The sequence below is a fragment of the Sarcophilus harrisii genome, chromosome 2 (genome assembly GCF_902635505.1).
Source record: "Sarcophilus harrisii chromosome 2, mSarHar1.11, whole genome shotgun sequence".
Taxonomy (NCBI): Eukaryota; Metazoa; Chordata; class Mammalia; order Dasyuromorphia; family Dasyuridae; genus Sarcophilus; species Sarcophilus harrisii.
The window spans coordinates 58,974,998-58,997,207 of NC_045427.1; positions in this window are offsets into that span (position 1 = coordinate 58,974,998).

A 22,210-nucleotide genomic window follows, 5' to 3' on the forward strand; every position below is an offset into this window, starting at 1 on the left:
AAAAAGTAAGAAAAATCAAAGAGCTAGAAAAAGAGGGGAGAGACATCAGAAGGAAGAGAGAGGAAGAGAGAGGGAGAGAGAGAGAGAGAGAGAGAGAGAGAGAGAGAGAGAGAGAGAGAGAGAGAGATATTGGAGGATGATTGGGAAGCTAAATCATTTCCTATGGGGGAACCTTCATCAATTAGTGCCTGGCTTACTATCTTTTGCTCCATTCCTGTAGAGTGTCTGTTTATATCTGAGGAACTATGAGAAGCAAACATCTTCATGGGGCCTCTTGGGATACCTTAGCTTATCTCTAGGTTCTGTATAACTAAAGATTCTCTTATATTTGTCATCCTCCACATCAGACATCTTAGAATTTTCCTAAACTTGCTGCCTATCTGTAGGAGCTGGGGATTAATATAGAAGTACATATTAGCCTTACTTCTTCCTGGGATTTTGATTCTTGCCAAGGCTTTAACCTTGAATTTACATTCTAATCCTGGTTCTGGCCTCCACCCTTGACTCAGTAAGAGCTGAAAGAATCCAAGTTCTTTAACCCCCTCCCTCAAAGAACTGTTCTTTTCACTAGTACTAACTTTGGAATAAGAAGACCTGAGTTTAAATTTATTTCGATCATTTATTTACTAACCAGTGCAACCTTAGCCAAACTGCTTAATCTTCTGAGCTTTAATTTGCTCTTTTGAATAATGTGGGGATCAGACTAGGTTGTCTTTGAGAAACCTTCCAGTTTTGAAATTCTATGAGTTCATGAGATGATAGTGGTTGAAGCAGAAAACCTCTATTAGAGAAAAGTCAGTGGGGATAGATTGTGGAAGGGTAGCAAAATGGGAGAAATTTTCAGGAGGTGTTGGTGGGGAGACTTAAGGGTAGGGCTAATTTCTACATAAGAGTCTGTTGATCCCCAGAAGACTTTATCTGCTTCCTTCTTGTGACTTATATTTAACACACAAAGCCACATCTTCCTGTGGTCACAATCCCTTCCAATTGGACAAGTTAAAGGGGAATTAAAGGATATTTATTATCGAATGAGAAAATTATAGCAGTACCAATAATTTTTCATAATTAAGTCAGAATAGTGTGTGTGTTTTTATTTACATTATGCATGAAGCTGACATTTTGAATAGCCAAGGAATTAAAATTCCAGCATTACTAAGAAGTTAAAGTTGGCATATGGAATGTGGAGAGGGCAGTTAAGACAATTTTTCCTTTTTCTTTTTCAAAATATCTTATAATTACCTTAAGTCCTTGTTGAGTTAAATAATGGCTAACTGGCAATCTGGACTCTTTCCCCACAATGTTTTAGCTTAGCCTTTGGCCAAAACATGCTCATTTCAAGTGCATCCAATCTATTTCCCAACAGCTGCTGAAAGCAACTCTGTTTGGGGAATGTAAAATCAACCAAGGTGCTATAGCTGATGAATTCTGTTTTGTTATTGATGGATGTCAGGAAACTTTTCCCTGTTGCCTGTTCTGATGGATTTATGGTACAACTGGGCCCCCAAGGAAACTGAAGAAAACCCAATCCGACTTGCCAATGTTTATGAAATAGAGAGATTGTGAATAATGCTAAATGAGGGCTAGCTAATGAGCCAATCATTAACCTCATCTCTGGTGTCAAGATGAGATTCCTTTTTTTCCTTTGGAACCCAGAGCAGGAAATTTGAAATGATCCAATTATGGAGATGACTGATTAGAGGAAATCATGTCTCTCATCTAAACATTGAGGATATAGAGTAGCAGAGGGTCATTAATGAATGCAGTGATTAAGTATGCTGGCCTGTTTACCAACACTGCCAAGACTCCCTTCAATGATGACTTTCTCAAGGATAACAATTATAATTCATGGTCCGACAGTTACTTTTTTCAGGAATCCATTTTTTAAAAAAGTTTCATTGTTTTCATAGAATAAGGAAATATCAGAGCTGGAAGCATCCCTAATGAATTCAACTGTGGCAGTGGAACAGTGACTTAGCTGTAAGAATATAGGACATGGGTGACTATCACTGTCCCTTCCCAGCCTTGTTAATGTGAAGCTCCAGTGTAATCTGCAAGGCTTTATCAGGAGGCGTGATAATCAAAGAGATTTACCCCAAGAATGAGTATCAACAAAAGATTTCTGCTATTTGAGACTGTCTAAATTGAAGCCACTGCAAAGGTTGAGAGGAATTTACTAACCCCAATCCAAATCCGGGGGAGGCAAAGCAGTTCAAAAGTCCAGTTTGACCCAAGGGACTCATGCTGTCCTTTCTGAGTGGGACTGTGGGATTGGCTCATAATTGAGCTAACATAGAGATGTTATGGAATATGCTCCTAAAGAGTACTCTTGGTAACGGTAAATGCCTGCTGATATTTTCTAGAAACTAGGAGGTGGCAGTAGCAGCTTACTTCAGAAAGCAGCAAGAGGTGATTTCCTAAGAAAAGATATATTCCAGGTGGGATGTAGTCCTGGGAGTATGAGTCTTCTGGATGACACAAGTGATACGGGAAGCATGACATAATTTTCTTCATTACCATCTGTTTTGTTTAATCAAGTACCTTTGCTTTGAGTCAAAGTGTTTCTGGTTTGTTTTGGTAAAATGAATCACTGGATAGATACTTGAACAGATACTGACTCAGAGTGTGTCATGAATTTGGGTTTAGGTTTCAGGAGCCTATGTCTGAGAAATTCAGACTATATTCATAATGAAATGAGGAGACTGTACTAGATCAGGAGTCCGTGAACTTATCTTTTTTATATTTTTTGTACTTATCTTTAAAATTTATTTTATTAACTGTATTGACACATACTTGGTTTCTTTTGTGATCTTGTATACTTTATCTTGTGAGTTTAAAAACATTAATCTGGGAAGAGGTTCATAGGTTTCACCAGATTGTCACTAAAGGGGTCCAGGATATATTCACACAAAACTTAAGAATCTCTGAACTACCCTCCCCGCCCTCCCTCACCACCCTGCCCCAGCAAAACAAAACAAGTACACAAAAACAAAGGGGGGTAGCTATGTGGTACTGTGGATAGAGTATTGACTCTGGAGTCAGGAGGACCTGAGTTCAAATTTGGCCTCAAACACTCATGAGCTATATGGCTTTGGCAAATCATTTAACTCTCATTGCCTCAAAACCAAAGCAAAACAACAACAAAAAAAGCTCCCAGACTATATGATTTTTGCAAGTCCTGGGAGCTGATGTAAGACCAAGGTCACAGTTTAAAACACAAGGAGCTAATATCAGAATCCAGATCTTTTAATGTATACCATCATGTCTAGTCATCATATCTTCCTATTACAAATAGAAACATAAATCTGGGGTCTTGCTCAATAAAAATTTGTTCAACAAATATTTATTAGTTATGAGATATGGGTTGTGGGCAGAAACAGATGATAGAGGCCAGATAATATCCATTAAGTAAAGAAAAGATTCTGGTAAAGAGAATATCTGAATGTAGAATGCTCTTTATCTGTCATCCCAGAATGAAGGAAGTGGAGAATCAGAGACTAAGCATATTTGGTGGGAGGATGGCTGGAAGAATGGAAATCACCAAGTTTAGCTTTTTGAGACTGTTCAGTAGAGCTAGAACAGCTTCCTGAGAGACAATTTGGCAATGATGTCAATGTTAGTAATCATTCTCATGTCATCTTCTCTATCTCCAGCACATACTAATAAATGAGGAAATAATTAGCCACCCCTTATACTTGGCCTCTGTGCTCAGATCATTCCCCTTCCATTTGAACTACACTTTTACTCACACCTCTGCCCTTCAAAATACTGTACATTCTTCAAGGCTCAGCTGAAATGTTACTTCCTCTGTGAAGGTTTCCATAATGCCTCCAACTGAAAATGATCTCTTTTTCCTCTGAATTTTATAAATATTGTTTTTAGGCCACTTATTTTCATGAATGAAATAATGTAAGGCACTCTGAAGTATAATTTCCCTAGGGACTGTATCTTGTTTGTTACATGGGTTTTGGACAAGGCATTTCCCTTCTCAGGGACTGAATTTCTTCATTTGTAAAATGGGGTTAAACTAGGTTATTGTTACTGTTTATTGATAACCCTCTTTCCTAGCATGTGCTCTGTGGATGAGCCATGGCCCTGAAGGATATTAAGTTTATGATCTTTTTCTTTGCTTTTTTAAAATGGCTGTTTCAGTTTTCATCAAAGGAGTCCATCATCTCTTTGCTTGGTTCTATCTGGGGATTCAAGGACCTTGTACCAATTCAGAAACTGTGGACTACACGCATTGAGCAGAACCAAGTTGGTCCAGAAGGGATTTTTTCTTTGCTTTATTGTTCCAACTCCTTGCTGCCTGGGCTCTAGTTTAAGAATTGGAAAGGCACTGTTTCAACAAAGAAATTTTTTCCTCTCAGGAAACTTTGTTTTTATTTGTTTATTTTTAAACAGAGGAAGAGGGGGAGTTGGTTGAGGCTAGGAATTAATTCAATGTAATATAAGTGAATGTAACTCATATGTCAGAGAATCATTCCCCAAACAGAAAACTCTGATGTCCTTGGGAAGCATTTCTTTTTTCCCTGCATAACTGCCCGCAACTAGTCCATCTAAGAACTTTACTGTCTCTCCTGGGGCTGAATGAGAAGTAGCAGGGAGGATGGTTTGGCTACTAGCCCTCTTATCCATAGGATCATTCCAATGTGTTCTCATCAATGTGGGTATCTATTCCAGAAATGCCAACAGTAATCCATCCATTCTCACCCATTTTCTTTTCATATCTTTTCTTAAATTTGATGCAGAGGTTGTTCATCCAATATTCTTGGAGTCTTTTTTGAATTCTCTTGACATCTTGAGGATATCAATGGAGCACATAAGCTATCTGGAAACTAACCCATCATCCTTGCTATGTGACTTGACCCATCTTCTTCTTAATTTTTTTGGGGGAAATGATATATTTTACACCATTAGTTCTATAAAATTCTAGACTTATAAGGTCTCAACTTGCTCATGTTACCATCTTCAGAGTAATCTTTAACATCAAAATTTTGGAGACTTGCCTTCCTTGGCTCATATAACCGTTCATCCCCCAATCCTGCTATTGACATCTTATTTGGGGGAACACAATGAAATCAGTTACTTCTATTGCTACTGAAAGGGTGTATTCATAAACTCCTATATATCACCACTCATCATCCCTACAACTTTCCAGATCATGTTACTTCCCTAATTTTGACTTACCTATATGTATCATTTCCTTTATGAGAATGTAGGCTTTTTGAAGGCATGAACTGTTTTTTTGCCTTTTATTACCTGCATCTAGTATGGTGCTTGCTACATAATTTAAAAATGTTGCTTGAAATGAATTGAATTAACTCATCTTTAGTCATACAACTATTAACTAGCAGAATCAAAACTCAAATCAAGATTTGTTGACTTCAGGTCCATTGTTCTTATTCAGACACCACAATGGCTCCTTAGGAATAAAATTGATGCACGATCTCTCAGTGGGAAGCCCCAAGGATGAAACAGAAATAGCAGGGAAATTGGTGATTCTGCTATAGCTTAATTCTATATTTAACAGTGATATGTATAATTTCCAACTTCTCTGACAAAGAACTGGGTGTTTCAGGAGGCTGGCATTTCTTTAATGTCTGTGAATTAAACAAATGCTCCTGGTTGTCACACTCAAATATGTGTAGAATGGTTTCAATTTGATATTCTTTGTAGTGCACAGTTTGCCAGAGTGAAGCTGGCTTTGATATGAGTGGGCACACCCTCATTCTGGTGGCCTTAGGCTGTGAGATCCCCACTAGAATCATAGGTTTAGTGGAAGGAACCTTAGAAACCATCTAACCCAAAGCTTCTTAAACTGTGGGTTGTGTAACTGAATATGGGGGTCATAAAATTATGATTTATTATCAGTAAATGTTTGATTTGTATACCTATTTTATATATGTGGGGTCATGTAAAAATTTCTTGGGTAAAAAGGGGTCATGAGTAGAAAAATTTAAGAAGCCCTGTTCTAGTCTAACTCTACTCACTTTACAGCTGAGGAAATTTAGATGGAGAGAAGTTAATTGACTTTCTGAGGGTCACATCGATAATAAATACCTGAGGCAGGACTTGAAATCAGGATTTTTGGCTCCAAGGCCAGCACTCTAGCCATTGTGTTATCTATGTGCCTGCAAAAGTGAGAAAATCCCTGCCTTCAAGAAGATTGTGCTCTATTCATGGGAAGCAACTTGTACACAGATGAGGAATTATGAAATATATATGAAACATATGAAAAATAAAAATCAAGATATGTGATTGATAAGGATATAACAACCAGTGAGATCAGGATAGATCTTATGTTGGAGGCAGTTCCTTTAGTTGAGTCTTGAAGGCATCCAGGGAAACAAATGATAGGACTTGATAGAATATTTCTAGGGGAAAAAGTCTGAGAGACTTGACCCTTGATGAGTCAAGCCACCTAAGGCAGAGGATTGAGTAACTAATTTGTAGCAAGTCTCCAAAGTTGTGGAGAGAGAAGTTAGTATGGGGTAGCAATTCGGGAAAAATATAATCATAGAGTTTCAGATTTGGAAGGGATTTTGTAACCATCTAAGCCAATCCATAATTAAACAAAATCTTCCATTAGAATTCCTAACAAGTGGTCAGTCCATCCCTGCTTGAAGAATTTCAATGACTGATAACTTACTATCTCCTGAGGCAGCCCATCACATTTTCGGTTAGGGACTTTGTTCTAATATCAAGCCTAAATTTGCCTCTGCAACTAGACTTATTCTCTTAGGCCAAGGGGAATAAATACAATATCTCTTCTGTTTTTTACTTAACAGTATTTTATTTTTTCTAATTACATGTAAAGATAGTTTTAAACATTGATTTTTGTAAGATTTTGAGTTCCAATTTTTTTTTCTCATTCTCTCCCTTCCCTACCCACTTTTCAAGACAGCAAGTAACCTGATATAGATTTACAGGTACAATAATTTTCAACATATCTCCATTCTGGTCTCTCTTTTATGAATCACAGACACATCACAGAATTTCAAAATTAGAAGAAAACAGAGGCAATTTATTCCAACTGAGTAATGAACAGGAAACCTCCTCCAATGACAATTCTTGAAATATTTGAAGATAGCTAGTATGTCCCTCCTACAATAGATCCAGGTAAACATTGTCAGAGCTTGCAACTGATTCTCATATGGTATGATTTTCCATGTCTACACCAACTTATTTGCTCTTTGAATATATTCCATCTTGTCAATGTCCTTTTCCAAATGTGGAACCTAGAATTGAACATGGTATTCTAGATGAGATTTAATAAGGATAGCAAACATTAAGACTTTTCTCCTAAGCAGTTCTTCTAATATAGCTCTTGGTTTTGAAAGGGACCTGTTGAGGTCTGTTGAGGTGGCCAATAAACAATGAAGTCCACCAGATTTATGTAGCATGATCAGGAATTTCTTTCAACTCTTTCTTTCTAGGATGGGACTGGTTTGCTCACCCCATCTGACAGTAATGCTATCTACATTGAAGCCTTACTTACATTGCTTTACTACATTACTTACATTGTCCTAGAGTAATTGTAGTATGGGGGGGAGGTTATATATCTACATATAGTTATATGTATACTACACGTAACTACTGTGGCTGAGCCTCCACTGGTGTGTTTTCCACTTTAAAAAATCAGCCAAAATGACATCATTAATTCTTTAATGAAAAAATTGAGGCCATTAGGTAAGGATTTCTTGACATCAACAATTGCTCTCTCTTCATTTTTCCAAGTTTCTGACACTGATACTCCTTGCCGAGGTCAACCTTTTATCATGTGCCCTTGATCATATTTTTTAGCTGTTTCCCTATATCTGATTTTTATCTTTCTTTGTATCCTTAGCACTTAGGACACATAATAAGTGCTTAATAAATGGTTGTTGACTAATTGACTTATTCCTCCTCTTTTTTAACCAAATTACTAGAAAAAGTTGTCCATATTCTCTGCTTCTATTTTCTCTTATCTTATTCATTCATTAAGTCTGCCTTCTGACATCATTACATAACTGGAACTGTGCTGTCTAATGTTACCAGTAATCTCTTAATTGCCACATCAGATGATATCTTTTCAGTTTCCATCCTTCTTAACCTATTCACATCATCACTTTTAATCATCCTCTCTTTCCTTTCTGTTTTCATGACACTACTCTCTGTTGGTTTTCCACCTAACTGTCTAACTCCTCACTCCTTCAAGATGCATCATCCATATCATATTTCCTCATTGTGGTTATTCCTCAGGTCTCATCTTCATCTCCCTGGTCTTCTTTTTCTAAGGTCTCTTGGTGACTTTATCAGGTCCAGTGAGTTTTATTATTATTTCTGTGTTATAACTCACAGCTCTATATATCCAGTCCTAGCCAAAAACCTGTATTTCTGTTCCTTATCACCAAAGAGCTATTGGACATTTTAATCTGCACATTTAACTCAAAGACATCTCAAACTCAACATATCCAAAACAGAACTCATTATTTTCTACCACTACCCCTCCCCAATTCACCCATCTCAGATACTTTCCTATTTATGTCAAAGGCACCATCATTCTTCCAGTCTTCCAGTTTTGTAAGCTTGGTGTTAGCCAGTTGCCCTCACTTTCTCTTATTTCACATATTTAATTAGTTGTTAAATCTTGCTGTTTTTATCTTTACAACAGCATCTTCTTTCTACTACACTGTTACCATCTGAGTTCAAGCCTTCATCACCTTGATCTTGGATTATGGTTCCACAATCAATCTCCCTTATATATAATGCCATTTTTTAGCTCTGTGCCTGTGTATTGGCTATAATACATTTCCCCCTCACTTTCACTCATAGAATCTTTATCATTTTTCATCTGACACTTTACCTGATTATCTCAACTGCTTATATTCTCCCTTCTAATCTACCTCTGCCCAAAGGAATAAACATTTTCATTGCTGATACTTGGCAAGATAACTTAGAGTTTATGGACTAGATTTCTTTTCTTTTCTTTTTTTTTTTTTTAATGCTAAGGCTATTGGGATTAAGTGACTTGCCTAGGGTCACACAGCTAGAAAGTGTTAAGTGTCTGAGGTCAGATTTGAACTCAGGTTCTCCTAACTTCAGGGCTGTTGCTCTATCCACTGTACCATCTGGCTGCCCTTAGATTTCTTTTTAAGGACCAAGACTTAAATCCAAATCACTCTGGCTCTCATTGTTTGACTACTAGTAGATCCCAGCTCAAGCATCACTTGGTCATTGTTTGGGCTCCAAAGACAAAAGTAAAAATAATCAGAATAAAATCATCAATCCATAAACTTGAGTCATGTTCTGCCAATGGTGCACTTGGTGTCTATGGTAAAGAGTGGACACTAACTTTGAGAAACTCAACAGAGAGGGATATGAAGTAGGGAAATCCATAGACTTAAAGCAACTTACTTTTGGGCTCTGTAGACTTCCATGTCCCAAATCTTAGGGAACAGCCTTTTTATTGATAGCTGTTCTTGGTCTGCTGAAGCAGTGCTAAGCTTTTATTTGTTTATTTTTGTGAGATCAGAGACTCTGAGCTTGGGGTCTACAAATCTACTCATGTCTGTTCTCTTGGTAGAGTTGGTTCTCTCAGGAGACTAGTTTTCTGAAGTAAAGAATCCACAGATCTAAGTTATCTTGCTGGATTGTGAAAAGTGGTCTCCTCTTAAATCGTAGGTAATAGTAAAGTTCAAGGCAGACAAACCTTTGGAGAGGCTGCCACCATTTAAGCTGAAGTTGGTAGTAAAGGGTCAGGCAAAACCATGTTTTTGTTTATTAGTTTTTTTCCTTATCCTACCGAGCTCTTCAAAAAACTTCAACTTTCCTTCAATCATATCTTTCTTTCTTTTTTTCAAAGCAACAGAACTTCCCTCCAATCAGATTAGCTCCAGCAACAGCTTTGAAGTGTGTCATCCCTTGTTTAACTTATCTTGATTGGGTTTAGCTCAAACTAACTTTTTTCTTTTTCCTTTTCCAGTCTGTTTGTGCTTCTGGTTACTGACTCCAGTCACTATTCATTTCCTTTCTCAAGTCAAGACCTCCTCGTATGAAGTAATTCACCACTACCATAGGGAAAGAAACCAAAATTCACATTTCTGTTAAATCTACCAAAGAAATACAATATACTATTGTGCCACAATTACCAAGAAGTTCAAACAATCAGGCTTTTCCAGCTATTATCTTCAAAGATTACACAATAGTCATGTGGATAGCTTTTGTTCATCTTTGCCTTCAGTAGGTCTCTTTTTTCTCTAAGGGACTGCTTTTGTCAGATCATTTTAGTACTTTGCTATGAGAGGTCACTTTCTCTCAGAACCATTTTTGTTTCTGCCAAAATTCTAAAAGTTTGATTTTTCTCAGTGTTTATCACATACATTTTCTCTTTTCCTTCTTCCTTCAATAAATAAAAATGTCCCAATGATAAAGGGAAATCCCCTTTGCTTATAACAGTTACTTTCTCAAAATATTAGCATCTTTCTAGAAATACTGTGACCAAACTGAGTTACAACTGCAAAAAAAGTGGTATGTGCTGGCAAAATGATTTCTTCTTTACAGCAACATCTGTTTCAGAAACAGCGTTTTTAAAAAAATGTATGCTTCCTCCTCACTTAGCTCCATCAGCATCATTGTGGGCCTGAAAGAACCAGATGCCACCTTTACCATAGTCTCCTTGCCTCATCCCCCATGTTGGAATATATCTATTTCCTTTGGTGATAGAAAGTCCCTCTCAGGAGCTTTGCCCATAAGATCACTTTCCATTTGCATCATATATAGTTTGTATGTACTTAGTTACTTGCGGATTCGTTCTCCCTCCAAACCCTAATAGTCCATGAACTCTTTGATAGTGGAAACCATGGTTTTGCCCTTCTTTATGTTCCCAGGGCTTAGTGCAGAACCTGGGACATAGTAAATGCTTATTAAATGCCTGTAGACTGATTGAGCCTTTGAGATAGAACAGGTTGAGCTCTGTTAGGAGGCTGCGAGGTCCCTGTGACTTATCATAGAGCTCCTTATTCATTTCATTGAGTAGGGTACAAATTCCAGCCCAGGGGCTCAATCATTCTTGGTTTAGGCACAGCAACTGAGAGACTTTGGGAAGGATAAGGCACTGCTGATTCATCAAATTTTTGCTGGATATCTTAATGTTGGATATCTACCCCATTGTGGAGAGCAGAAAGCCAAGATATACTGAAAAAGTTGTGAAGGAGAAATGAGATTAGACACTGAAGATCTGGATTCAAGTACTAGTTCTGTCACTTTAATAGCTCTTTGACTTTAGCCAAGTTCCCTTAGGATCCCTACAGATTAGTTTCCTAATCTGTAAAATGGGAATAATACTTGTACTATCTTTCTCCAGGATTGTGTATGGGTATATATGTATATGCATATGTGTGTATATAAAGAGCTTTAGAAACTTTATAGCAGTACAGATATTTGGTCTATTTTTAAATAAGGAATTTATTCTCACATAGGTGCAAACAACTTATACACACACTACTGATGATCCACAGTTATAGTGAGAGCCCCTAAGGTACTTAACTCTGAGATTGTCTTCCATTTGCCCTGTGTATGTTTTACATGTACCTAGTTATTTGCATGTTGTTCTCATCTCTCTCCCTCTTTTGAGGTTCTCAATGGAACGGTACACAATTTGCCCAAGTGGAAGTGTCTACACTAGCATTTGGCATAATTCAGGAGCCAAAATCCTTTTGTTCTAAAATACATGGTTACTGTATGGAGTACTGTATATATGCACATACATGTATGAGTCATGGTTTACGAATCATAAACCATGGGTTCTATTTACAATTCTACCAGTTGTTTGCTGTGTGGACTTAGACAAGTCACTGGAATCTCTTTGAGCCTCAGTTTCCCCATTTGTAAAATGAGAATAATAACATTTGCATTACATACCTATATTTCATCTTTTTTACATGTTTATTTGAGATTCAAAAAACCCCCCAAAACCAAATCCAAAAACAGAGCTATCATGAATTAGTTATCATTGCCCTTTCTTGGTTTGACTCTATATCATGGTTTCTTTCAATGTTGCCCATGAATACCCTTTCAGGGAGTCTGTGGGTCAGTGAGGGGATTTGTATTTGCATCTGCCAGGCTGCACTTTGCCAAGAGGACCTGGCCTTTTTTCAGCTCCAAAGGAAATCCATTGAGATCATTAGAAATCCTTTTCCAGATGAAATTCCAAGGACAAATGGTCCCTGCACATGTGTAACATGGCAGGGCCCCAGCTGTTTGCTAAATACCTGGATAATTTGGATAATGATGAGGCAGCCTCAGATGTTGAGAGAAAACAAGGAGAAGCAATAGGATTTATATGCAGTTTAAATAATGGAATGGAATCCAAGACTCTCACACACAGCAGCTGTATTTCTAGAAACATGTTCCAACTCTATTAACTCCTTCAGTTTCATGCCGTCTGCCTTGTCCTAGGCTGAGCTTTTCTTTCTGTGTTTTGTTGGGTTTCCCTGGAAAGAATAGAAAGAAGAAACAGCCCTGACTAGGAATTCTGGAAACTGGGGCAAATTGAGTGGTAGTCATGTGGTGATGGAGATTGATACAAGGCATTGGAATAAACCTTTTTGGGGTTCTGGAAACTTTTGATAATCTACTGAAGTCTATAAACCTCTCCCAAGAATGATGTTTTGTTTCCTCCATCATAATGGAGGGACAAAATAAATTTCACATAGAAGTTAGTGAAAATAAAAATATATATATATTTTTTGGTATAAGGTATCATTTGTAAATATGGTTGAGATAGTGGAGGTGCCATGATGGGAGTTGAGCAGTGTGAAGATCTACAAGACAAATGATGTTTTAAATGAATAGAGACTAAGGTGAAGAAGATTATACATAGCATATTGAACTGGCTGAGTGATGGACTCAGTCAGGAAGACCTAGTTGCAAATTCTATTTCAGCCAATGCCAGCTTTGTGACCCCATATAAGCAACTTACAATCTTTGGGTGTCAGTTACTCATCTTTAAAATGAGGAGATTGTATTAGATAACCTCTAAGGTCTCTTCCAAGTATAAATCTGTAATTCTACAAACTCCTTGGGGAGGAGGGAGAATGAGTTGGAGGTTCATAGATGACAGCAATCTAGACAGGATGAAGTGAATTTGAAAGGAGAGATTGAGGGGCTATAATTGACTGAAAATGGCAACAGAAAGGTCTGGAAATAGCATTTGGGAGCTAGATGCATGCTCTTTACATCTGGTTCTCAATCTGGGGTTCTTCAGGAAAGAGTAGTCTTGTTTGCAAGGGAGGCTATGCAGCATTTTTGGAAATCAAAAAAGTTTAGATTGGCTGGGTTCTGGAGTATGTGTAAGTAATCTGTAAGGAGGCTACAAAAGCCAAGTGACCATATTGTAGAAGGCTTCAGAAGGTATATTTTGAACTCGACACTGGAGGAAACAGAGATTCATTGAAAATTTCTTTTTTAGTAGAGGAATCACGTAGCTTAATCTATCAAGATTACTTTGGTAATTGGATGGAGGAAAAATTGGAGGGAAGATAGAATCAGAGAGACATTTAAGAAGGAAATTTAACTATTCCAGATGGGTGGCAATAAGGTTCTCTCCTAAAATGGTGGCAGTGGGCATAGAAAGGACAGGGTATTATTTACAGATGTAAGTGAGTTGATGGACCCAAATTGAGAAATCAATTAATCATCAAGCACTTATCCTTCACTTTCTGAGCACCAAGCACCAAGAAACCAAAAAAGTCTCCTAAAGAGCTTACATTCTATTGGAGAAACAACACGTACACATTTAAAGCAGCAGGCAGCCAGCTTTTATTGTTTATGCCTAGGTACTGTGCTAAGTGCTGAATATTTTCTAAAAGCAAGCAAAAAGAAAAGCAATCTTTGCCTTAATAAACTTAAATTCTGGGGTAGTTAGGTGACTCAGTGGATAGAGCACCAGCCCTGAAATCAGGAGGATCTGAGTTCAAATCTCATCTCAGACACTTATCACTTCTTGGCTGCGTGACCCTGGGCAAGTCTTTTAACTCCAATTGCCAAAAAAAAGAAAGAAACTTAAATTCTAAGGAGGGAGACAGCCTATTAAAGGAAGCTAGAAAAGATGGATAGAGGATACAGTGAAGAAGTCACCATGGTTCATAGATTGAATTAAACATGGTCAGCCTGGGCTTGAACTTAAAATGGGGAGCCAGAAATATCACCAATAGCACAAGGAGTGGAGGGATATTGCAGAGTGAGAAGGCTGACAAGATGAGGAGGCAGCTGGGTCATAAGATAAAAAGCCCCCTCTTGCTTCCATGTCCACTTCCCCCTTTCTCCTCCAGCCCTGCCCACCTCTCCATTTTGAAATCCCTTGCTAAGATCCCTTCCAGTCCCGATATCTTATGGTTCTGTGGGTGGCAACCCTTGCTATGTCATTAGGCTGTACCTAGTCCCTCTTTTCCCCCGCAGAGGTCTATTTTTTAGAGACTCCAACAGTCACAAGCCTCCTCTCTGATTCTCAGACCTTCTTTTTTCCACCTACTCACCCCCCATTTTCCATAGCTGCAAACGAGCCTTTGTTGAGTTGAATGGCATTGTCAAAGGCTTGGCTTCCCTTGTTCTTGGCTAAGTGGGGCTTGAACAATCCAACATCGCTCCCTCCCACTAACCCTTGTAAGCCCTTTGAAGCGCCTCCATGAAAGCCGCTTCTAAGAGGGGCAATCATCTGGGCCCTCTGATGGAATGGGTATGGGAGGATGGCCCCCACTGGGATTTCCACAAATAGCTGGAAATCTACAGCTGGCAGGGGCCGAGGCTTAATTGAGAGAAACCATTTCACTTTGTGGTCTTCAAGTGTTCAACATCCATTGGGAAGCCTCGGGGGACCTTTTTAAAACTGATTCCCCTCCTAGAGAGAGAACATTCATACCAAGTAGGGGACCAGGAGAATGGCTGGTTATATTTGAAAACAGGGTTCGCTTACTTGCAAGCAAAATGTAGGTCTTTTCGGCAGGATAGGCTACAAGAACAGAATTCCTGGTGCACTCAACTCACCCCGGGTGCAACTCATTGTCTCATGTGCACTCACAGAAACCTTAGGCAAACTGTAATGTCTACGTTAGAAAAGGGTAGCCTCTTTGTGACCTTCCCAGTTTCCATACATACACATAGGTTAATTCCATGTCATGACAATGTGAAATTTCTGTTCATAATTTAAGATTATACAAGTTTATTTTTTTAAACTTTAAATTAAAAAGAAAATAAATAAAACAAAAAAAATATTTCTTATTATTATGCTTCAAATCTGACCTCAGATACTAGCTACATGACCCTGAGCAAGTTATTTAACCCTATTTGTCTCAGTTTCCTCATCCATTTCTTACTGGCAAATGATTCCAGTTTCTTTGCCAAGAAAACCCCAAATTTGATCGTAAAGAGTCAGACACAACTGAAAAATGACTCAACCACAGCCATTTCCCAATATATCTCTCCCTCCCTTCCCTGTCCTAGAGAGATCCCTTCTAATAGAAAGTGAAAAAAAACTTGACAAGAACAATGAACAGAAACATCAATTCAGTCTGAAATTACATGAAGTGTCCAAACCCACACTCTCCCTCCTCTGCAAAGACAGGAAGGAGTGTCTATTTCTTGAACCCAAGTTTGCATCATGATCCCACCACAGCATTCCATTTTGTGAGTATTCTCTTTTCCCACTTCCATTGTGGGAGTCATTGTGTCTAACGTTTTCCTAGTTCTGCTTACTTGACTTTGCTTTGGTTCATATAAGTTTTCTAATCCTTTCTTAGAGCTGGGAGATACCTTAGAGTTCATCTGTTCCAGTAGCTCTTGATTTATTTTAGAGGTATGGACCTCTCAGGTACTTTGGTGAAGAGGAGAGACCTGTTCTCAATCAGTTCCCTTTTGCTCCTCATTAGGGTCTTCTAGATTTCAGCTTCAAGAGAAAAGATGGCAGAAGCTGAAGGAAAAAAACTGGGAAGACAGGATTGGAGGGAGCCATCTCCATCATGTTCCTCTCTGCTATGGAATTCTGGCAGGCTTTGGAAGAGGGGTTCCATCCATCCAGATGAGTCCTTTCTGATGTCCATTAAGCTCCTTGTGGGGTTGGTTATACACTGAGTCATGTAATTGTTGAATCAAAGAGAATGAACAATCTGACAATTTCTCCTGCGTAATTCTGAATTCAAGTACCACAACTTGCTTAGCCATTTTGTATGTGCTCAATGGGCACCCCATAGTACTTCTAATGGAAAAGTTGATGTCTTCTGAGCATCATCTATCTCTTGATTCTGTGTGCATAGGACCTGATTAATTTTGCATTTAATCATAGTTGTTGCAAAAATACTTTCATTACAATTCAGTCTTTGGGACAATATTTAGGTATTGTGCGTAAAAATACCAAAGCCTGATATAAACATGAGATGACAATAATGATGATTACTCTGGTTTATAAAGTGTTTCAGGTTAATTACCATTTCACTTCCATTTTACATTTTATAAAAGCATAGAATATTAGCATCAGAATGACTTTTAGAGAGAAAGAAAGGACATCAGTGGATCAGAAAGACCCGAGTCAAATCCATCCTCAGACACTTACTACCAAAGGGATTATAGCATATTACTTCATCTCTGTCTGTTTCCTCATGTGTAAAATGTGGATAATAGTAGTACCTACCTTCCAGGTTGTCAAATGAAATAATATTTGTAAAGTGCTTAACATGGTATCTGGCAGTTAGTAGTTGCTATATAAACATTATCTATTATTATTTCCTCATTTGTAAAATGGGGATAATAATAGCACCTACTTTATGTTATAAAGATAAAATAAGACCACATTTATAAAATGCTTTGCAAATTTTAAAGAGCTAAAAAAATACAAATCATCATCATCATCATCATCATCGTCATCATCATCATTATGACCAAGGTGTAGGATATCAGAATGATTATTTCCCCTTTTCTGAATCTTTTGTTTCTCTTAAAACAATTTGGGATAGAATTATCTTTCTTGGTCTCCAAGTCATACTGTTGATTCAAATGTAAGTTGTAGTCTATTAAATCCTGAATTTCTTTTCCATGCATACTGTCATTTGATTAAAACTCCCCATTCCTGTCCTTATGAAGTTAACTTTTTGAATTCACGACCTTAACATTTGCGCCAATTAAATGTTGTCATATTATCAAATGTCATCATAGCCAGCCCATTGCTTTAACCTAATGAGATATTTTTGTATCATGGATAGATGATATTTATATATATAGATGATATGTAGAACATTTGTTAAGTACCTATTGTGTGCACAAATATAAACAAGAAACAGTCTTTTTCCTCCAAGATTATATAATTTATCTTTTTGAATTTTGGTATCTTTCTGAGAACTAGACCAAACAGTTCTTGTTAGAGCTAATTGTTAAGTAGGAAAGGATGAGGTTCTAATCCAGAGATCCTCAAACTTTTAAAATAGGGGGCCAGTTCACTGTCCCTCAGACTGTTGGAGGGCCGGACTATAGTAAAAATAAAAACTTTTTTTGTGGGCCTTTAAATAAAGAAACTTCATAGCTCTGGGTGAGGGGAATAAACATCCTCAGTTGCCGAATGTGGTGCGAGCCGTAGTTTGAGGACCCCTGTTAAATGGAGAAAGACAGAACATAAAAGAAATCTGGAAAAGTGAAAGAATATTGAATTCTTTCCAAGTAATAGCAAATGCAACTGCATCTTATAGATCTTGAACAGGGCAATAGAGACACTGGATAAGATCAATAGCTCCATAACACTCCCCTGAGGTCTGGGCTACCTGGTCCATCATCATAACATTGTCAAGAATAGTTGTAGTAATCAGCATAATAACTTTATTTAACATCTTACAATCTCTTATCATATATTGTAAACTATATGATTTCTCCATTGGACACATAGAATTATTATAAGGAAAGTTGAAAATTTGTTTAACAAAAGACCCCAATGTCCTTCTCCTCCATTACTAGGGAGGTAATACTTTTATCATCTCCTTCTTTCCCTTTGATATAGTTTAAATATTTGGAATAGTTTAGCCAATTCCAAGAGCTTCCATTTAGACCTATCCATGATAATTACCACAGAAGATGCTGTTAATATTCATATCATACTATTTCTCAAGAACTCATGATATAAATGCCCAGAATACACTTCCCCTACTGAACTACTATAACTGAGACTTAAACAGAATGTCTTTAGCCCACCTCCACCTGACTAAAGATATCCCTTCTTTCAGTAATTTGCCTTCTAAAGGAAATTGGGGTACTTCTATGCAACAATCTAGGGTTTTCTAGTATAAAGGTGACTGTCAGTCTGATATCTGCTTGAATGCTTGGTAGTCCCTTCTCCTCATTTCCAAGCTATAGTAACGTGGGTACATGGACTCTATTGTCTTGCAGTTAAAAAAAAAAACTTAATCCTGGAGGACCTCAGCCCTCAGTCTAGGGGGATGTGTCCCAACATTCTCTTGAATTTTGATACAAAGCATTGGGCAGCTCTGAACAACCAGGTGGAGTGGAATTTTCAGGGAATGGCCTAAATTTTGTTAGAGCAGAATGGTAGGTGCTACTCTGGTCCAACAACATTTTACTAAGTCAAGTCAACAAGTGAAGCAGTATTTATTAAGCACTTACTCTTTGCCAGGCACTGTATATAGTTGTGGATAGAAATACAAACCATAAGAAATACAATCTCTGCCCTCACGTAGTTTTCATTTTAATGGACAAAGACAACTCAGAAAAGGGAGCTAAAAAGAAAATAAGGTAAAGGGAGGTAGAGGGAGACATGGTTATGAAGTCCAGAGAATGAAGGATGTCTGATTTGGGCCCTTTCTCAGAATGTAGGTTCTGTTATAAACTCACCAGTGGGTGAGTTCTAACACTGCCAAAAGCTGAGCATCAATCATTTTATCCACTTCATGTTTGAAAAGTCATATCCCAAGCTCCACATGGAAAAGAACATTATTCACCCTCTGCCCACGCAACATGGCAGCAGGCATTGTTTACCTATCCCACCATCATCCACAGAGTGCTTATTTGTACAGACAAGCTGCTTGGCTTATTCCAGTCTTCTCAAACTAAACTAATTGATGTTCCCAAGCCCTTCTGGTGGTGAGGATCCTGTAGCTAAGGCTTGATGTCATTCAGGTGTTAGGAATCTATGCTTTCTCCCTTTCCCTATAACTATTATGACATTGTATTTGACTAGCATGATTTCTTTGTCTTTGTCCAAGTAATTGGTAAAAACATCAAGATCTGCACAGAGGGTTGCTGGAGCTAGCTTTAACTCATGAGAGTCAGTGTTAAATTTTTCAGTGTGAGCATCTACGCCTCAGAAATCAGCAAATTACAAGTCAGAGTTTGATTTGTGGTTTGGTTAGTTTTTCTAGACTTAATAAAATGTTAATATTACAGACTAAACTTAAAAAGTATGTCATGGGAATATTTTCTCCCCACGTCTGCTTGTTAAACATTTACTTCTATAACCTGTGCCTACAGGACAAAGGACAGCTCCCTGAGATACTTACAGGGCTCTCTCCAAGTTGATATTGGCCTATTAATAAATACTCTTTGGAGTCATCCAACCTATTTTGTAATATTATCTAGGCTTTCTTTCTCCTTCTATTTATAAGGACAACATAACAGACTTTGTGTCAAATGTTTTGCTGAAATAGGATAGCATGTATAGAGCATTGCTCTATTTATTAACATAGTTAACAAAAAATGAAATGGGGTTATTGTAGTATCATCTGTTTGTGAAAAAGTTGTGTTGGCTTTAGTAATTGCTATTTTCCCTTTGAAGTATTTGCAAAGCATCTCTTAATGATATGTTTTAAAATTTTAAAGTGTTTGAGGAATAGAAATCAAGCTTAGAGTTTGCTTAAATTTTGAAGGGAGCAGGCTAGGAGGTACCATAGTGTACAGCACACTGAGCTGGTCTTCCTGAATTCAAATATGACCTCAGCTTCTTACTAGCAGTGTGACACTAGGCAAGTCACTTAATCCTGTTTGCCTCAGTTTCCTTATCTGCAAAATGAGCTGGAGAAAGAAATGATAAATTATTCCAAGTGCTAAGAAAATCCCAAATGGGATCACAAAGAATCAGATACAATTGAACAACAACAATGCCTTGAAGACTCAGACCTTGTCCTTTATTTATTTATTTTTTTAAAAAAATTAGGCCATTTGTTCTTATTCAGCCCTGTAGTGGTGCTTCTATTATCTAAGGATTTTTAAAGACCATTTATTAAAGTACTCTGATGGGGCCTAATCCTGGCAGAGAAAAGAAGGATGATCACTTTCTTTTCCCTGAAGACTCTGCCTCTCCCTGATATAATCCAAGATTTCATGAGTACTTTTGGCCATTATATCATATCATTGACCTATATTGAACCATGAGCTAGAAGACTCCACTTTGCCATGGAGCTGGAAACCCAGCACTTCTATAGCACAATGACAGTTCCATCTTATGCTCATCCTATGCAGGTAATATGCTGAGCAGAGCTTTTGGAGTGGTGGCTTGGTGTAATGGGCTGAGGCTTGAGTTGATGCACTGAGGTCCCAAGCACGTGAGGCTAAATAGTAATTGGACCATACTCTATTAATATACATGTTTAGATAAAGAATGGCCCCCACCCACTCTCTGTGCAAGTCCTGATGTGTTGTATAGGAAATGACGATTTTGGTGGGTGGAGGCAGAGAGACAGGAAGAGAGCTGGGAGGGATTGCTGGCTGGTCTCGTGGCTTCTGGTCTGGCGAGCTTCTTGACTCAGCTGTTGACATTGCTATTGCTGATTCCCTTCTACCTCCGATCTTTCTTCATCTCTGCTAAGAATAAAGATTGACGATTTTCCCCTAACTTGAATTCCTGACTCTGGCTGATTTTAAAATACGCGGTCATCACAGCTTGGCTACTCCATAAGGGGTGGAGTTGAGGAGAAGCTGAGATACCCACAGACTCCCCAAATCCTATATTCTCAGACTTGGAAGGGACCTCAAAAATTACTGATTCATTCCATACGATAACTGGAGGGATACCATCTATACCATGTCAACAAAAGGTCATATAGTATCTATTTAAAAGACCTTTAGTGAAGGAGAACCTATCTTTTCTACTTTTGGATTGTTAGAAAGGAAGGAAAAAACTAAGTATTTAATCAAGTGTCTTCTTTGTGCCAGGTATTTTGCTGAGTGCTTATAAATACTATCTTATTTGATCCTTGCAATAATCTTAGGAAGTAGACACTATTGTTTACCTGTCCCATATTTGAGAAAACTAAAGAATATAGAATTGCATAGTGAGTGAATGTCTAAGGCAGGATTTGAATTCAGGTCTTCCTCATGCTAGGTTCAGTCTTCTACTTACAATGAATGCCATCTAGTTGCTAGAAAGATTTTCATTTTATAAAATCTTTATATGTCTCTCTGCATCTTCTACCCATTGATCCTAGTTCTATTCTTCAAGCATTTATTTAGTACCTACTGTATGCAAGGCATTATGCTCCTGATTCTGCCTTGATCACTAGAAAAACAATCAACACATAACAGCCTTTCTAATACTTGACAATCATGTGCTTCCTTTGTATTCTCTTCTCCAGGCTAAACATCCCAGTTTCTTTATACAACTGTTATATGTAATGTTTTATAGACCCTTTGTCCTCTTGGTTTCTCTACTTTGAACTCGTTTTGGCTTGCCAGGTTCCTTCCTAAAATGTGGTGTCCTAGTGGTCTGTTCCTTCTACTTCCTGTTCTCCAGCTCAGATAAGTTGAAGTGAAAAAAAATTAATAGAGATAAAGATAAAGTTTTGCCCTTAAATCACCAGGACAGGATATGGGAGACATGGTTTGTATGAAAAAAGAGCTGGGGTTTTTGGTGGATTGGCAAGCACAGTATAGGCTGGTAGTGTGACCAACTGTGATGGCTCAAGGAGCTCATGCACTCTGAGATTGCATTAGAGAGAAGCAGAGCTTTCAGGGATAACAAAGTGACCATTCCCCCATAGTCCACCAGTACCAGACCAGATTGGAGGAGCTGGGGTCACTAATGGTTCCCACAGCTTAGAAGGGACCATGGTAAAGTGGATAGTATCCAGAGGAGAGCCCCCAGGAAGGTGAAGAAATGTTCAAATGTTCAAAAGAACCTGCCATGTTTGTTCTGGAGAAAAACCGGTGGGAGATGCAAGTGCAAGACAGTTTTGTTCAAGCACTT